The following is a 17072-nucleotide window of genomic DNA, read 5'->3' as shown; positions in this document are numbered from 1 at the left end:
TTTATGCCATTAGGAAAGTGTATTTTTGTACTTCTCAAAGAGCTGTAACAGGAGTTCTTTCTGCAGATCTCTAACAGAGTGTGTGTGCTGATAATGGTGAGCCCATCCCGAGGCTTTCTCAGTGACCCAGTGAGACAGATTTGGCTGGAGGGGTTGTTTCTGTTAATAGTTCTGAAGGGTTAAACTTGCATTTAGTTTCCAAGACCAGCACAGCTTTTGACAAGACAAATATTTCTATTGGTGGCATGAAGTCATTGCAAAGAAAAAACAGGAGACAACGTGCATATTTTCTTCTTGAGGAGTTTCTTAGAGAGCCGACATGAGTCAGTGGTCAAAGAACCAAAAATTCACAAATTCAGTGAAAAAAAGATATATTTTTAGAGGAAATCAAACTGCCTGACGTATGAGCTTGTATTTGTAGAAAGAATAATTATACACAAGTGTGGTACCTCTTAGGAAGCATGAAAGGATACAGTGATACATCACCCTGCTGCTGTAGGCTCTCAAAAGTCAGTAAAATTCTCTCTGTTAAATCAAATCAATTGTGGGTCACGTCCTAGATTTATAATAATTACAGTAAAGGTATTGTGATTAAAACCAAACCCTAGCTTTTATAAATACAGTGGGAATTAACACTTACCTTATGAGGTTAATATGCATGGTTTAATTTCTTTTTTTTTTTTTTAGGCAATATTCAGAATCCAGAGGAAGAGGTTGCAATCTACAGGAAGCTGGTAGGTCAAATTTTTAAAATTATATAAACCCCCGTGCAATTAGAGTGACAAAAAATGTAAGCAGTAAGGTAATGAAACATGCTTTTACTGGGTATTCAGAAAATATGCAAAATCATTTAAATTTACATACTGAGGGGGTGAAAATGTGGTTTAGCAGAGGCAATTAACATGAGAAAGTAAGACAGATGCTGTGCAAATAATTCATAATGAATAATTTCTTTGCTCCATTATGTGTTTGCAAGTTTTCCAAACAAACTAGTTTTTCTGATGTATATGTTCAAACTGTTTGCTGAATAATATCTATGCATAATTTTTTTGTCTGTAATTCATTCATAAGCAGAGCTTTCTGAATATTCAAGCTTTTTTTGAATGGGTACGTAGGTCGTAGAACACATTTCTCTTTTCCAGTTGAAGAAACATAACTTATAGGTTCTGCTATGAATAATCACAATATTTAACAATATTTGCTTCATTATTTTACCAAACATTCCTGCTAGTAAACTCATTTGTTAAAATAATCATGGAAAAAGAGATGCAAACAAAAGCAAATAAATTAGCTTGGCATCCTCTCTTTTGTTTCTCACTTGAGAAAAATAATTTGTACTGTCCATAATTCTGTTTGGCTTTAATTAAAACACACGAGGAAGCCGAAAATACAAAATCATAGCCTTAAACAGACTTGGGTTTGCTGGGGCTGGAGTTCCTCTTCATACACAGGGTGCCTTGGGTGTGCTCTGGTTCACTCCATCCGTTCCTGGGGGATGGTTTTCTCCCAGCTGTGCCGCTCTGCCAATGCCATCCCAGCCCTTTCCAAGGGGCTGCCTTTGTCCCCGAGGGGTTGGATGGAAGGGCAGAGCTCACCTCCATCCCTCCAGCACCCAAACAGGGGGTTGGCTCCCTGGCATGAAGGAAAGCCTCCCATGGAGGAAGCTAATGAAGATAAATATACTGTTTGCTGGCAGTCGAGGTGATTAATTGCGAGGGACAAGCTTTAATTATGTCCCGAGTAGCAATCGCTGTCATGGCCAGACACCAGGTTTTTTATGGCCCATTGTTAGACATGTTGAAGTTTGAATATGAACACATTAGTGATTTAGTACAAACTATGTCTCCTTGCATAGCAGACGTATATTCTTAATTATATTTACAGACATGTTTATTTGGAACGCTGGATAAGTCAGTTTTTACACTTTCTGTAAGTGAAGCAGGTCATCAGACCTGAGAGGCTGCAGCATTCTTATGATAAATGGTGTACAATGAACTCAATGACGAGTGAATTCCAGTTCCAGAATCTTATTAGCAATGTAAAAAAAAAAAGGCTTTTGATTTTATATATTTAATTTCGTACATGTTTTTAAATTTCATATATTATATCTCAGAGTTTCTATTTCAGTTTACTATTTCAATAGTGATAATTAAAAAAAAATTAATCTTGGTATGAGTAAGCTAAGTTTCACATTCCTGAGGAGACAGTGAGAGAATTTTCAGTTCTCTTTTTGAGGTACTTTTATATGCCATGTATGTGCTCTCACTGAGGATCTGACAGTCTCAGCTTACACCCTTTCTTTCCTGAGATCAGAAATTAGCCTGGGAATAGCTTATGACATGAATAGTACAAAGGATCCCTCACACCTTGCTAACACTAATAGGGCAGGAGAATGCAGAGAACGTATAAATACAGTTTCACAGATGTCATTTCTGCAAATGTGTATCAGTGTGAAAGTTCTGCCATTCTCATATTTTACACTGAATAATGTGAGAGCACCCAGACAATTATTTTAAATAACTGAAGTTATACCTCCATGTCTTTGGAAGAGAATGGGAAGGATAAAATAACTTGCTTAATAAGCCTTGGTGTCATAGTGTGTTAACCAGCATTTACAAGTTCCTTTAGGTGCAAAGAAATGATGTTTTAATGAGCATGGCAAACTAAACAATTGTTTGAAAATACAGAAAAATGACAATGAAGTGACAGTAAAACTAAAAGGAAATTGTATGTCACTGGCAGATTTTTTTAGATTTTATACAGATAAAAGTAAGAAAACAACACAAAAGAAAACATCCATTAAACTAATCTAGTTGAGTAAACATTCACGTTGTTCCTTGGGTTGCTTGCATTCTCTTCCCTCTTTCAGCACTAAAAATTCAACTTTATACAACATCTAGACATAGCAAACCTTACAGTTACTATGTTTTGTTTTATTCTTTCCTATTTGTCTACAGTTTGAAAAAACGTGTTTAGGCATCCAGGCATTTCATTAGTGATTGCTATTACACATTATTGTTGTAACCTCAAAACAGACATAGTAGGATATGCACCCCTGAAAACATAATTCCTGCTCAAACTTCCCATTCTCCTATGGATGCCTTAATTTCTTTTTGCACTGCAGGAGTTCTTACTGGTGGAAGTGATAAATGGACGTGTTTCTTTGCATTATACATATTTACAGCGAGTAAACTGTGTGTACCATATCACTTTATGAATCTATTGCCCGGTGCTGTTATAGCCAATGCATTAAATATTGGGCTTCTCAGGGACTGCTCACTGCAGTTTAACACAACAGATAATGAAAGGAGATCAGGCATGAAAAGTTCCTCTTTATCTCGCACCTTTCTTCACACAAAGTAGCTGATAACAGCTAAGTTCATCATCCTTCTTTCATACAGTATTCAGGAAATCAGGCACTTAAACCATGACCTTCACAGAGAAAGGACTGTGTCATTCTCTTTAGTCAGTAGTAAAAATAGGGCCCTGATCCTGAATGGAGTTGTTGGGGTTTGTCAGAAGATAAATTAAGCAAGTGAGTACTTTTGTGTGCTTGCTTGCACGGAACTTCTTTTCAAGGAAATACTTTGCATTAAAAGAAAAGAGGGTATAAGGAGGCACAGAACATAAAAATCAGTCATGAAAGATGGGGCTAAATTAAGGTTGAAGCAAAAATAAAATTAAGTAATAGCTTATTTAAGACCCATCTCTAGTATTTCATTATTTTATTAAATATGCTATGCAATAACAAAGAAATTATGCTACCTGTTGGGAAAAAAGTTATCCCAGTCTTGAGAGTTCAATCATATTTTATTATTATTTAATATTTCTCATTCTCTTGATAATTATGCTATACTAAGAAAACGAAAAATATTGTTCTATTATATTTTACATTTGCAAGTGAGCCTATGGAAGTTAAAAGGATTCACTGATCTGTAAAAGTATTTTTAGGTAACAAATTCAGTTTTCTCCTTCCTCTGACTGCTCCCCCAGTCTCCAGAATGGTCTTACTTAAAAGGAACAAACACTGTTGGTGAAGTTTGCATTGGCATTTCATATAGGGATAGAATTGTATGACTTAGAAGGTAAACTGTCATGAACTGCGTGCCCTGTTTTATATTTTGGACATTTTTATTTTTACTTTTTTTTTGTTCTCATCATTGTTTCCCCAGTCATTCTTTGCATTTTTACACGCACCTTGCAGCAGGTGATTTGTCTGTACCAGTTTACACCCTTACTGCTGAATCAGACTGCAAACTTAACAATGCTTTTGAGTCAGACTTCAAATCTTGGACTAACTGAAGTGATCTCAATATTATGCAAAATGGCTACTGTATCCTTTATACCTTGCTAGTTTCCTTTTCTCTTTCTCAGTTTTTCCAGATACATTATTCTACCACTTATTGCAGCTAAAACAGTTCAAATCACCTTTCACCCAGCCTAGGTACTAGAACTGTCTCTGTGTGGTGCCATTTACCCAAACTCAGTTCACTCTTGTGCAGAGTGTGTCTCTGTGGTGTAACTCATTCACACCAATAGCACTTCATGCAGAGCTGAGAAAAACCACTTCTGGCATCGGAAATAAATGTTGATTTTATCCTTTGTTCACTTTGTCAGTGAACTCATGTTACTATTCAGAATGCTCCCTGACCTCCACGGTTTTTATCATAATCACCTTCAGTATTTGTCCCACTCCAAAAATGCAATGGCATTTCCATATACAGACAACTACATAAAGCAAATAGTTTTTCTTTAATGTCATTGTTACAAACTCTCAGTAATTACAGCAGGAGGACAAGTGAAATTGCTCATCCTCTGCGGTGTCAGAGTCGTTTAAATGGCTGAGAGAACTAACATTGCAATGGTTTGCAACTACTCTCAGTAACAGGAGTTTGCAAAAGCAAGCTAGGGACTAGTTAACAACTGTATCTGCCATTTATGTTACAACAGTAGTGACAGTACAGATTTCAGTGTGGGGAAAGAGGAATCTAAAAAGTGTATTAGAAACCAGTGTGACTCCAGTAACTGGGTGGGCCAGAAGAAGGTAAAAGACCTGGGTCTTGATTCACAGAGTAAGAACTGCCCTGATATTCATGTATTTAGTTTAACTCTCGTGTTAGTGGTTTAGGATTATCACACAAACACTCTTAGCACAGTAACTACTGTGGAAGCAGTGCATCCCACCAACTCTTCAACAGTGACACCTAATTTTAATACCCATAAGGTGTTGTTTCCTGAGAGCTGGACAATTTAAACACTAGAATTCTTCTCAGTGCCCAGTGAATTCTCCTCTTGATCAGCCAGATGAGCAGAGGCTCATCATTTGCTTACAGATGGCACTAGTCCACTTCAGCAACTGGTTGGGAGCCATGTGCCTCAGAATTCCTTTGAAATATTTGTGGCCAGCAAAGGCACTATAGGGAAAAAGGAGGTTAGGTATGTAAGTCCAGAGCCTGCTGAGTGCAGAACACACTGCAGGCACACACCATGGCACACAGGTGGAATTCTGAGGAGTTCTGGGTGGGATGGGGTTCCATTAGGGATGGCTGTGCATACTGAACACGCTCATTTGCAGGCAGCAATCCCTCTAAAGTACAACAGTGTTCTGTGCCTGTAAAAGTCTTCGGTTTTTCTTTATTTTCCACTGAGCAGGTATTGCCTACAAGGACTTTCCATCTTTTTTTTTTTTCCTCCTCTTCTTCTTCCAGAACTGCAAACTTGTTGATGACACTGAATTGTTCAGAGCTGTTCAAGCATATAGCAAGTGGCTTTCTACCTGCTCAGTGCTTCCATTTGAGACATCTCAAAGACAGGCTATAATTCTTACAAGGTGGATGGGCTGGTTCTAGAAGAGAAGGGAAAAAAAAAAAAAAGAAAAAGGCTAAAGAGACTGGAAACTACCTGGAAATACTAATAGAATTTGAACACCTTTCTTTTTTTTTTTTTTTGTCTGACAAATTACACACAGCTCCTGGCAATATTTAAGAGGTGACACAAACTCTCTTATTGTAATATCAAACAAACACCATATTTACTGAATTACCAAAGATGGTTATTCTAGTGTGTTAAAATAGTTCATCATGCTATTCCTCCTCTGTTAATAGCTCACTGTATAACACAAGGCTCCTTCTCCCATACAACCACTGGTTACTTCCTTGGAACAGACAGATACTCCCATGTGTATTTTTTTCTATTTTTTTATAATTCAGACTACTGTTCAGAGAATGTATTTCTTACTATGCAATTGCAGACATAGGACTAAGAATGAAAACAGGACATCTAAATCAGGTGCAACTAATGATATTCCACTGTATATGATAAATGTAGGAAATTGTATCAATTAATTAAAAAAATCCTCTTTACAACATGTTAAAGCATTTGAGAAGCATTGTTCAGGAAGATAAGCTCTCTCTTTATTCTGAAGAGTCCTATGTTGTTATGGTGTATCATTGCATTTCACAATTTCAAACTTACAGGGTTGGAAAAAATTATGGTTATCATCTAGGATGGACCCCCTGTGTGATGTCAGCCAGTGAACTTCACCTGAACTTCACCCAAATAACCACTCCAGCAATCCCATAACTTACATTTGAGGTGCAATGTAACTTTCAGAAAGATTTTCATTTCTCTTTAGAGTGCAAGCAACACCACAATGCACATTCCATAGGTAAAATGTTCCTATCAGTAACAAGTTGCAGTACTAAAATCTCACCTTCGTTGTGCAAGGCATTTGCATGGCATCAGCCTCCAGAAACTCTTTAATTATGCCTGTTTTGATCAAACTGTAACAATGTGTGGTGAAGCAACTATATATGAATAGAGGAATAATGATAAATCAGCAGTTCCAGGTCAGAAAGTTCAAACGTGCTTAAAAGGCAAGGGAACAAGCACCCAGCAGTTACCATCAGTAAACTGCTAATCTTTCTTGTTGTCTCCTTTCTTCTCTCCTTTTAAATCACACTAAAGGTCAATTTTTCAAAGAAGTGTGAGAAGACAGAGCTGTGGCCCTTCTGAAAGGGGACAAGATGCTCTCGTGTCAGCAGGTTCTGCGAGTGACAAGGTGATTCTGAGAGAGCCCCCAGAGATGTGAGGGACTGAAGCTGGTAACTCTTGCAGGCTCTGGGCTGTGCATCACAGCCCTGCCTGTTCAGCATCTGAGGCATGGAGCAGTAACTGAGGGAGCCAGCAGGGGCAGGGATCCAGCTGCAGTCCCATTCCTCAGGCATTTTACTAAAATCTGAAGGAATACACTTATATTCACTTGAGATTCACTGCTTGGTACTTGTTCTTGAAGGCACTTACATTCTTTCCTCTAAAGAACTAAACAGAGCTGATGTACCTTAAACATGCGAGAGGAGGTGTAGCCTGTGGTCACCATTTACCTACTAATCCGTAGTTAAAGAGACCTGACCCAAGAAAGGAGGTGTTTGGTTTATTGTGTGCAGCCTCATGAATATTCAGTCTCATGACTCCCACTCCCAGGAGACTACCCTCATCACCAGATTAAAGGGAAGGGAACAAACCTGTCTTCTGTTGAAGCTGTATCACCACATCTAAAGGAATCCAAGATCATTTTAAATAGAGAACAAGAGGAAGAGAGAGCATGGTTCCCTGTCTTCTGTTAGGACTCTCACTTTAGGGAGAAGACACAATTATCCTTCTAAAACCTGCATTAATTGTCTCTCAGTTCTTCCAGTTTTTATATAATTAACATTAATCCTAAGTGTGGACTCAAAGCCAGTATTCCCACACTGGTCTTATTAATACTGCCTAGACATGTAACTTGTGTTTATTTTTGCTCTCATACTCTCTCTGCCACCCATCCACTCCCAGCTGTCATCTTCACTAACCCATAACAGTGAGAGCATGTATTCAGTTATTCACCAGGACAAACTAATGCTGTTTATTGTAAACTGCCTTCCAGAAAACAGTCCCCCAGCCTGAAATGTCACCCGTGTTCTTTTTCACTGGGTGCCTGACCTTGACTTCAACAGCTCTGTTGAACAAATGAGGCCACCTCACCAAGGCGCCTGGACTGGTCTGTGCCATTAACCCGTATCCATCATAATTGACCAGCAACAAATCCTTGTTGCATGGCATTTAATCAGTCATTTGTTTGTTCTCTCACAAATCATTGGTCTGTTAAAGTAGCTTTGTAATGTTCTGTAGATCACTGCTAGAAATACTCCAATGAGATAAAGTTTTACAAATACCTTTAGACTGTGCGAGCCAAATGAATTCTGGTTTTTGCTAATTTCTGTTTAATCATCATAAGCATCAAGTCACATGCTTTATGGACTGCTATTACAGACATTCCATTACCTTTTTCACTGAAACTTGCATTCATCAAAATGTGTAATTCTGTCTTTCTTCTTGATAGGGACAAGACTTAACTGCGAGTCTTTTTAATATACCTCTAGCATTCATTTTTGCCATCTAGTTTATTTTCAAGCAGAGATATTATTTCCAGTAAAATGACTGTTGCAGTATGTCTGCACACAAGTCTCTCTGCAGAATCAAGACACCGTTATGCATAGTACATTAAAATCTTGACCACAGCATTAGAGACAAGGACACATCTTGAAATCTCTGAAATGCCATGGTAAAAGATGAGGCCAGGGAGAAGTTGTGGCTCTGAATCTTCTTCACTCCTGTGAATAGATGCAGTCCTCAAGCGGCCCCATTGCCTGTAATTTACCAAGCTCTACCAGTATGCTCGGCTCTCCCCTTTTCTCAATTAACCTTGAAAAGCTGAGAGATGCTTCCCTGCTGCTTCCCGGATTGCCCCTTAAAACTCCTGCTCTTTGTTGACAGTTACAAAACTACAGTTGCAGTTGGAAAATTAACTCTGCTGTAGTTTCTCTCTAATCAGACATTTACACTACACTTTCCCCAGCTACAGCTAATCCAGTGCGCTCCAATTTACTCCCTTTCCCTGCAGAGATTTTCTATTTAATGGAATATGGACATGAAGTTGTTAAGTGGCATTGTTGGCCCTGCTGCTGTGCATTACCCGTGTACAAGGCTTCTTTTCACTGCTGTTTCTGTGATTCCTGGTTAATTCCAGTTCCTACTTTCCTTTTGGCCTTGCCAGGAATACGTACAAAGTTTTATAGGTTGACATCAGCTTGTGCCTGGCAGTTCGGCATCCTCTTGGTTCCTGATCTACTTTAGTGCTCCTGTTTTTGGTGGTCTTGCAGATGTGCAGCAACGTGGAGGAAAAAATCAAAGGTTCAGTAATAGCCGACGTTTAATTATTTCAGAGAAAAGACAAGTATTCTGCACAGAATTTGGAAGTAACGTTATACAGAACGTGATGTCTGGGGCTCGCCCATGGCCAGCTCGTAAGATTATAGCTAAAGTAATTCCGTTCTACAGAACTGACGGCAGTTTGCTGAAACGGTTCTAACTCGTGGCCAGAGGATGGAAGCGGTATTTTTAACAGCTTTTTTCCCCTCGTTGCCCCCTCGGGGCCTGGCGGGCGGGGGGGTTGGTCCGGGGACGGGCATCCCGGCGGGGACCGGGCGCGTCCCCGCCTCCCGCGGCGCTGCGGCAGCGCTCGGGCCGGGGCAGGGGCGGTCAAGGCAGCGAGGACACACACACACACACACACACAGACAAGCGGCGGTGCCATCGCCGCTGCCGGTGCCATCCCCGCTCCCGTCTCCTCATCCCTGGTCGCATCCCCGCTCCGCCGCTGCCTCCGAGCGCGCTCCCGGCCCCGCGCGCCGGGGATTGGCGGCCGCGGCCGCGGCGCGCGCTCCCGGCTCCCTTTGCTGGGAGCGGGGGGGGGGGGGGGGGGGAGCGGCGGGGCCGCGCCCGGAGCGCGGCTGAGCGGGGCGCGCTCCCCCCGCGCGCTCCCGCCTCCCCGCGCGCTCCCTCCGCTCCCGCGCTCCCCCGGGGGCGGCGCGAGGCTGCGGCTGTTCCCGCCGCTCCGCTCCGCTCCTGCGGGAGGGACGGGACGGGAAGGGAAGGGAAAGGACGGGAGAGCGGAGCGACGGGGAAGGGGGGTGTCCCTCCCCTCCGCACTGAAGGAATCCGCACCGGGGCGAAGTTGTCGCCCAGAGAACGGCGAGAGGCGCTCGGGCTGCTCAACCTGCTGCTGCCGCCGCCGCCGCTGCTGGTAAATGCTCTTCGCTCGGTACTTGCCGACATGCTCGGGGCTCTCCGCTCCGCTCCGCGCTCGGCAGCAGCGCCCGGAGCCGCAGCGCTCTCGGTCTGTGCCGCTCCTGCCTCCCGCGTCCCCCCCGTGCCGTAATTGCGTTAGCGGAGTTGACAAGTTGGGATGTGGGATGTGTGTCTGTGTCTGTGTGTCACACCCGGGCACTGCGCGGTCCGTGTGCCGGAGCTGGAATTCAGCACTTGGAGAGGTCATTAGTTGCATGAGTTCCAGGGAAGGAGGATTCTCTCTGTGCCTCTGCAATAAGTGCTGCTGCTGCTGCTTTTCTGCCTGTTAATTCTCATCCTTCATCGCTGGTATTTCTGATATTTTCACGGTGTTTTAATTTTGCCTTTGCTCTTTAAGCTGCTTCTTTTAATTAATTTATTTGTTTTCTTTCCCCCTTTTCTTCCGGGATTGAAGTACGATGTTGTTATTTATTTTTTCAGTGTTTGCCAACAGTGTGGGAAGGTATCGCTGATTCCGAAACTATTGTCCACAGCGCGTCTCTGTTAGGAACGGGCAGCAATAGGAGAAGGCAGGCATTTGTATTCCGAAAGGGAATTAAAAGAAAAAAAAAATCTGCATCATTGCTGCAGGTTTGCAGGAAGCACTAAGGGACGGTGATATTTTGTTGTTGGCAAAGATAATAAACATAGAGGCGCTTTGGTGTTTCACGTATAGCCCTGCGATTGAGCTGTTTGGGAATTGCTCTTAATAATAAATTCCAGGCTGTGGAGGCAGCGATTGCTGGCATGTATCACATCCAGTGCTGAGACAATGTACCAGCGTGTGCTCACAGCGGAGCGCGTCCCTGGTAGACCTTACGTGGAGTGGCAGTTTGACAAGATACTGTTTTGTCTCTCGCGTACACCCAAACGGAAATTTAAATAAGGTGCCTTAATGGATGCGAATTGAGCTCTTAACTCTCTATCTCTGAACCAGAGTCCTTTTTCAACTCTTGTTAGGATGCTTGTCTGAACATTTATTTGTAGCAATTTCAGGGGATTTAACAGTACTGATGTCTTAATATGTGCTTTTTATGCCTTTTTTTTTATCTTCCATGCTTAAGTGTTCTGTCCTTTTAAAAGGCTCAGAATATAATGGCAAATGTTGTCTTTGTGTGTGTGTGTATCTGTGTGCATAAATATTTATATATTTATGTATAATATTTGGCTTGTACTTGTTCAAATTTACCAAACCTTGTATTAGGTGGAGAAAACAGGCATTATAACAGAATTGAAATGCAGGAGCACAGAACTGAAGGAGATTTTGTTTATAAGCTCTAGCTGTATAGTTAAAAGATTATGTAAGATCGAAGACATTCAAAATGCATGTGTCCTAAAGAAGTAAAGTCTAGCCCTAGTAATTTAAGAATATAAAGCTTTACTGACACAATACAGAATGCACTATGTCAATAAGTATGTGTAGCTACCTAACGTCCTCACAGAGCAGTTCATGGAATTGCTGTTTAAAGTCTGATGGATTTAAACCCACAGTCTTTTAAGTGCAGAGTTAATTAAAAAGTAGTATCACCTCTTAGTATGGTTACTTTATGTAAGTGTAATAGTTGACGTTGGCTGTACAGTCTCAAAGCTTTTCTTCAAAGTTCAGAGGAATTGAGAGAGGTGATTCTTCCTTCAAGACATTTGAGTTATCATTCAACTGGTACAGAACCACCATATAGAATGATGACAGGTACTTTTCTGAGGGGTTGATGGAAGTGCTGGGTAAAGTCGATTTTCACAAGGGGCTGACAACCTAAAGATAAGTGACGTTTCTTGCTTTGTCAAGATTTAAAATATATACAAACAATGTATTTAGGCATCATTTTCCTGTGCATTGGCAAATCAGTGACCGGGTTGACAATTCATTTAGCTTGGCCCATGTGCTGAGGTTTCCAGTCGCTGAGTAATAAATAAAAACTAGTCATATATTACACCGATATAGATTGTGTGGTATTCAGAAAGCCAGCTGTGAGAGCTGAGCTTTAATTCATTTTGAGAGGAAAACTTTTTTAGTTGTGATTTCTTAGTGTCCTGGCAACGTGAAAACTCAAAGAAGTATTTTTTAATCCAGTTGTTAATAGGCTTGTAGCATGTTTTAAAAAAAAAAAAAGTTTTCATCCAGATAATGTTTGAATTTTCATTCTGCCTTTTGAAAAACATTTCCTACTAAGACAGTACTTATAGAAAACAATAAAATTTTAGTTCTCTACGTGCTTATTTTTTATAGGGATAATGAAAAAAATAAAATAATGGTCTTCCTGTGTCATTAGATTTCGACTGCTTGTGTAGCATGGGGAAAATTAACACGTGAACATCACTAGTGATGTTTTCCTGTAATTAGGTTGAACTGTATTTTCATTTTTAATATTTCATACTAAAAGTCAAGACTGCATGAGAAAATAGAGGAGGCGCTTTCTCTTGTTAGGTCACAAAGATTAGCAGTGGTTAATATTGATTTGAGGAGGCTGTTACATTTCTTTGCCTTTTTAAAGAACAGTTTTATTTCTGGTGAAAACAGCAATATATACTTGTCATCTGTGGACATGGCTTTGGTATATTCCTGTCAAATACTGACATTTTTGTTTCTGCAGTCAAAGAAAATTTCCTGTGAACAGTTTTACTGTTAGAGTAAGTAATGGTGTTATCTGTATTAGTGATCGTGTGCTTAAAATTATTTAGAACAACACAGAAAAGGGAAAATGTTCAGTTCAATTAAGGTCAATGTCTAGACTTTCTTGTCTGAGAGGTCAAACTAAACTGAAGGTCAAATTAGATGGAGACAAAACTCAAGCCTCTATTAGACCACTCAAGTCAATATACCAATATTTGAAAAGCTGATTTCTGTTTGTTTGCAGTTTACCATGAATTTAATCCCTCAATCCTTAATGTTTTTGGCAAAAGATGCACTTAGGAGCAGCATCACTGAACTCTATGCTTGAAGATAAGACCAAAAAAATATTGGGACTCTTCTTTAAACAGTCATGTTTTATATAAATGGATAGGTCTAAAAAGTTTGCCCTCCCCTGCCCTGGATCTGTAACAGGAAATACAACCTTAAAATATAAATTAAATTCATTTCTACTAAACTGATTAAGATAAGAGATGTTTTAGTCCCAACTTGCTCTTTCAGAAGGTTAATATTTAATGGAAATGGCAAGTTTTTTTCCAGGTTTTTTTTTCTTTTTAACTATACTTTACTTCCAATTTCACAAGACCTTTACCAGGAAGAACAGTTTTATATAGTGCTTACTGTGCTACAAGAGAAAGGCTGGTTTTGCTGATAATAAATACATGTAGGACCAGTCCATACTTTGTGACCTCAGGTGTCCCAGCCCGGAGCCTTCAATGCCCACTGGGGGTGACTCATCTTCCTCACTTCTTGCTGCACGAAAAGCTCCTGTACAGTGGAGCTTTGAGTTCTGTAAGAAGTGGGCTATGAAACATCTCTGGCTGAATCAAAGTTCCAAGCACAGACTGGACCAACTCCGTGTCCTGGTTGTGTCTGGAACCTCAGAGAGCCCCCGTGTCTGATCCTTGCTCAGAGTTGTGGAGCTGAGCGGCTCCAGCGACGTGTAACGTGTTTTCTGCCACACAGTCCCACCTAATCCACGTATGGATTTAAAAGATACTTCGGGGCATCCTCTGTTAGCTTAGTTTTGTCTCGCAATTATTGGTCTGCACTGGGATCTCATAATGCTGGTGAAGTTCAAACACGTTGTTTTAAATCCACCTTGCTGACTGGCTCGATATAATCAGACAGACTTTTCGGATCAGCAGGAAGCGTGCTAAGCTTAGGTATTATTCTTTTTTTTATTATTTTTTTAAACAGATTCTTTTTGGTTGAATTGATTGACGTTCAGTGCCAAATCGTAATAAATTGTCTACTTTCATCTTCATTGCTGAACACTAATAACCTTGTAGTCATCCAAACAGGGATGTAATTATAAGATCTTTAGCAACAAGCTACACAGCACTGAATTACACACTTAGGTTTAGCTGGGCAGGTTGTGAATGGATACAGGGTACATGTACTGCCTTACACCAGTGGCCGTATTCAGACACGTTCTGGGTAATAGGGAAACAACTGATTTTAAGTCAGGCTTCCTTTCACTCAGGAACAGGTTTTATAGAAGGTAGATTTTATTCTCTGATTAATGGAAACAGAGTTGCTCTGATCTAGGGTGGTTTGGCTTTGGGGATTGTTTTGTTTTATGTTCTCTTGCACTGAGTTGTATTTTTTTTTTTCAACTATGCCAGTCAAGTAGTATGGGGAAATTAAGAACAGGATATCACCCCTTTTGGTTTTGGATAATAGGGTCCTCATTGTAGTTTTCTTCTGAAGAAACTTCTTGGCCAAAACCCTTCAGAACCACAAATAGGTGTTAAAATTATATAAAATATATAAGTAGCTGCTCTTGAAGGATTTTCACAGTAGTTTGGGGCACACTGTAGCTGCCTTTTTCTTTAGTAGCAGCATTTAAAGCTTTTGGTTGGTCTCAGTTCTCCAGATTTATCTGTTTCTGAGCCCACACAGGCAAGGAAAGGCTCATTCAGAGGGGTGTGTGAGCCTATGAAAATCATTAACTTTTCCTAAACAACTGAATTAGAAGTGTTGGTTCTGTTGTGGTTTTGGGTGGCTCTGTACAGTGCTACATGTCAACTGTTGTAGAAAAATGTAAGTTTAAGAGGTGTAAGTCAGTAGAAAAAATAAAAATTCTGTTATGAAGCCATTGCTACAGAGGAATATGAGCTTACATGTAAACCAGTAAAATATAGAAAGTCCTAGTAAATATAAACAATGGATTTTCCCAAAGCTTTCTGTGAGTGTAATTGCCTAGTGACTTTTTTAATCTTTAAAAAAGCCCAAGAAAAAAGTTTTCCTAATAGTATGGTCCAACATTTTACCACACACTTGAACAATGGTAAGCACCTTTTTCGACAATACCAACAACAAAAAGTTGAATATTTAGAAAGGCAGAATACCAGATGTTGAAATATAAGAATGACACAAAAGAAAAACTTTTTGATCTTGAAAATAAAGTTCACTTTACTTGCGTCACTCACTTTGCCAGTGCTATAGGAAACACTGTATTTGAATCAGATGCTGGAGGAAAAATGAGGCATTAGCTTTACATCAATTGAAATAAAGCAGCAAAGGTAAATATTAAATGCATCATAGTGTATAAAAAGACATTGCCTAGGGCAGAATGTTATGCACTTCAAACTTGCAACATTAAATGAGTTTTCTGAAATAAATTAAAACAAGTGATATGCAGTTCTGCTGTCCCTACTTTGACCATTACTAAAGAATTAGGCATTTAAAAGAAATGACTCCCCATCTTAATTCGTATTTCCATGGGTCACAGAGTTGGATGTGCACGTGCAGGCTGTTGGTGCATTTGGGTTTGGTTCTGTGCTTAGGGACATTCAGAAAGTTGTGGTCTGTCAAGAGTATAGTCTGGAACACAGAACTTTCTCTTAAGGGGTGTTTTCTTGTCAGGGCATTTTTTGTGACTTTGCATAGTTCTGACACAGAGAAAATGTTTTTACATTGTCTGTGGTTTTTGAGAGGGTGAACTATGGCTGGTATTCTAGTTTGCATGAGAAGGTGCAAATGTGAACATCCACAAAAACATAAGCCCTAAAAGGATAGGGAAGTAGTCTTCTTTCTTACTTCAACATAGCTGACTGAACACTAAATTAAAAAGGATTATTATTGAGTCTAGCAGAAAAAATTAATATTTTGTCAGACCCCTTCCAACCAGGGTAAAGTTTTAGACAAATCTTACTTTATAAGAGAATATTTGAATGTGATGAAACTTGATACATGTAACTACATCTGTATGTAAACACAGCAGTACCATGGAAGTGGATTAACAATTTTAATACTTTTGTAACAGTTTGATTTGTCCATGGTGTTTATATTACGTGTGTACAGTTACATAAAACATGATTGAGCTTATGTACACATTTGTGTGACACATGGAGGTCTGCCAGCAATGAAGATACAGAAAATTCCCATAGTGAATGGCTTCCATCAGTTTTGGGAACATGTGGTCTAAATATCAGCTAAAGAACACTGGAAAAAAACTGTTAAGGGAAGTGCTAAATGTGCAGATTGCTATTGGAAGTGAAGCAATAGAGAACAGGTTTTTAAAGAAAGTTGACTGTTTAGAGCTAAGTGGGTGCCTATAAGAGGATCAAAACTTCCCATTAGCTGTACTCTAAGATCAATTCTTTGTGTCCCTCAGGACTTTGTCTTGCATCTCTGGCTGTGGAAAATCCTTGAGAAAAGAACCTGCATCTAGGTATTTCAGTTAAGGCACCTGAAATAAATGTGTGTGTTTGGTAGTTGAGTCGAGTCTTTTCAGGAAAGATTTATGAGAAGTAGATGGTCAGGTAGATTATTAATAATCTAAAAGCAAGATACAGTAACAAAGATTTGTGTATAGCCTTGGCCACAAAAGGAACTAAACCTTTTTTTGTTTCTCAGAGAAGTCAGTTGGCTTTAGTTGTCTCCCTGCATAGGGACTAAGCTAAATCTTCTCTTTTTCCCTTTCTCTCCAGCTGCTTGTTGTGGGCACAGAGCAGTGAGAGGAAAGTCTTAGTACAGTGCTAAATTTGGAAGTCACAGCTTTATTAACCAATACTGAAGTATGTGGTATTCCAGTGCAAATCTTAGCTGACACCAATGGCCTCAGCAATGGAATAAAGAATAAGCTGTGCAGCTGTCTTTTCTTTCAGCTTTCCTACCTGCTAAGGAATGCTGACTGAAATCCAGAACATTGTCACCTTCTGTATTCTGTGCAACCTGCTTGAGGTTGAGAGATGACATGAGAGTGGAGCTGCACAGAACGAATCATTTCAGAATCATGACAGTGGTCAGGACCAGTGCTGAAATGGTT

The 17072-nt window shown here is 40.1% G+C and overlaps 1 protein-coding gene across 12 annotated transcripts in view; it reads left to right on the top strand.

Moving 5' to 3' along the window:
• Positions 1 to 716: 716 nt before the first annotated feature.
• TENM2 (teneurin transmembrane protein 2) overlaps positions 717 to 17072 on the top strand; it is a 634310-nt gene continuing 617954 nt past the window's right edge. For 9 of the 12 annotated variants that reach the window (XM_032702528.1, XM_032702527.1, XM_032702526.1 and 6 more), the window contains exon 1: positions 717 to 734. The gene's annotated coding sequence lies outside the window, so the exon portion shown is untranslated. Of the gene's footprint in view, positions 735 to 9972; positions 10124 to 11036; positions 11055 to 17072 lie in introns of those variants that run through there. The other 3 variants (XM_032702518.1, XM_032702517.1, XM_032702520.1) reach the window with 2 other exon arrangements.

Source organism: Chiroxiphia lanceolata, chromosome 15 (assembly GCF_009829145.1).
Source record: "Chiroxiphia lanceolata isolate bChiLan1 chromosome 15, bChiLan1.pri, whole genome shotgun sequence".
Classification (NCBI taxonomy): Eukaryota; Metazoa; Chordata; class Aves; order Passeriformes; family Pipridae; genus Chiroxiphia; species Chiroxiphia lanceolata.
This window is presented reverse-complemented; position numbering and strand designations above follow the sequence as displayed.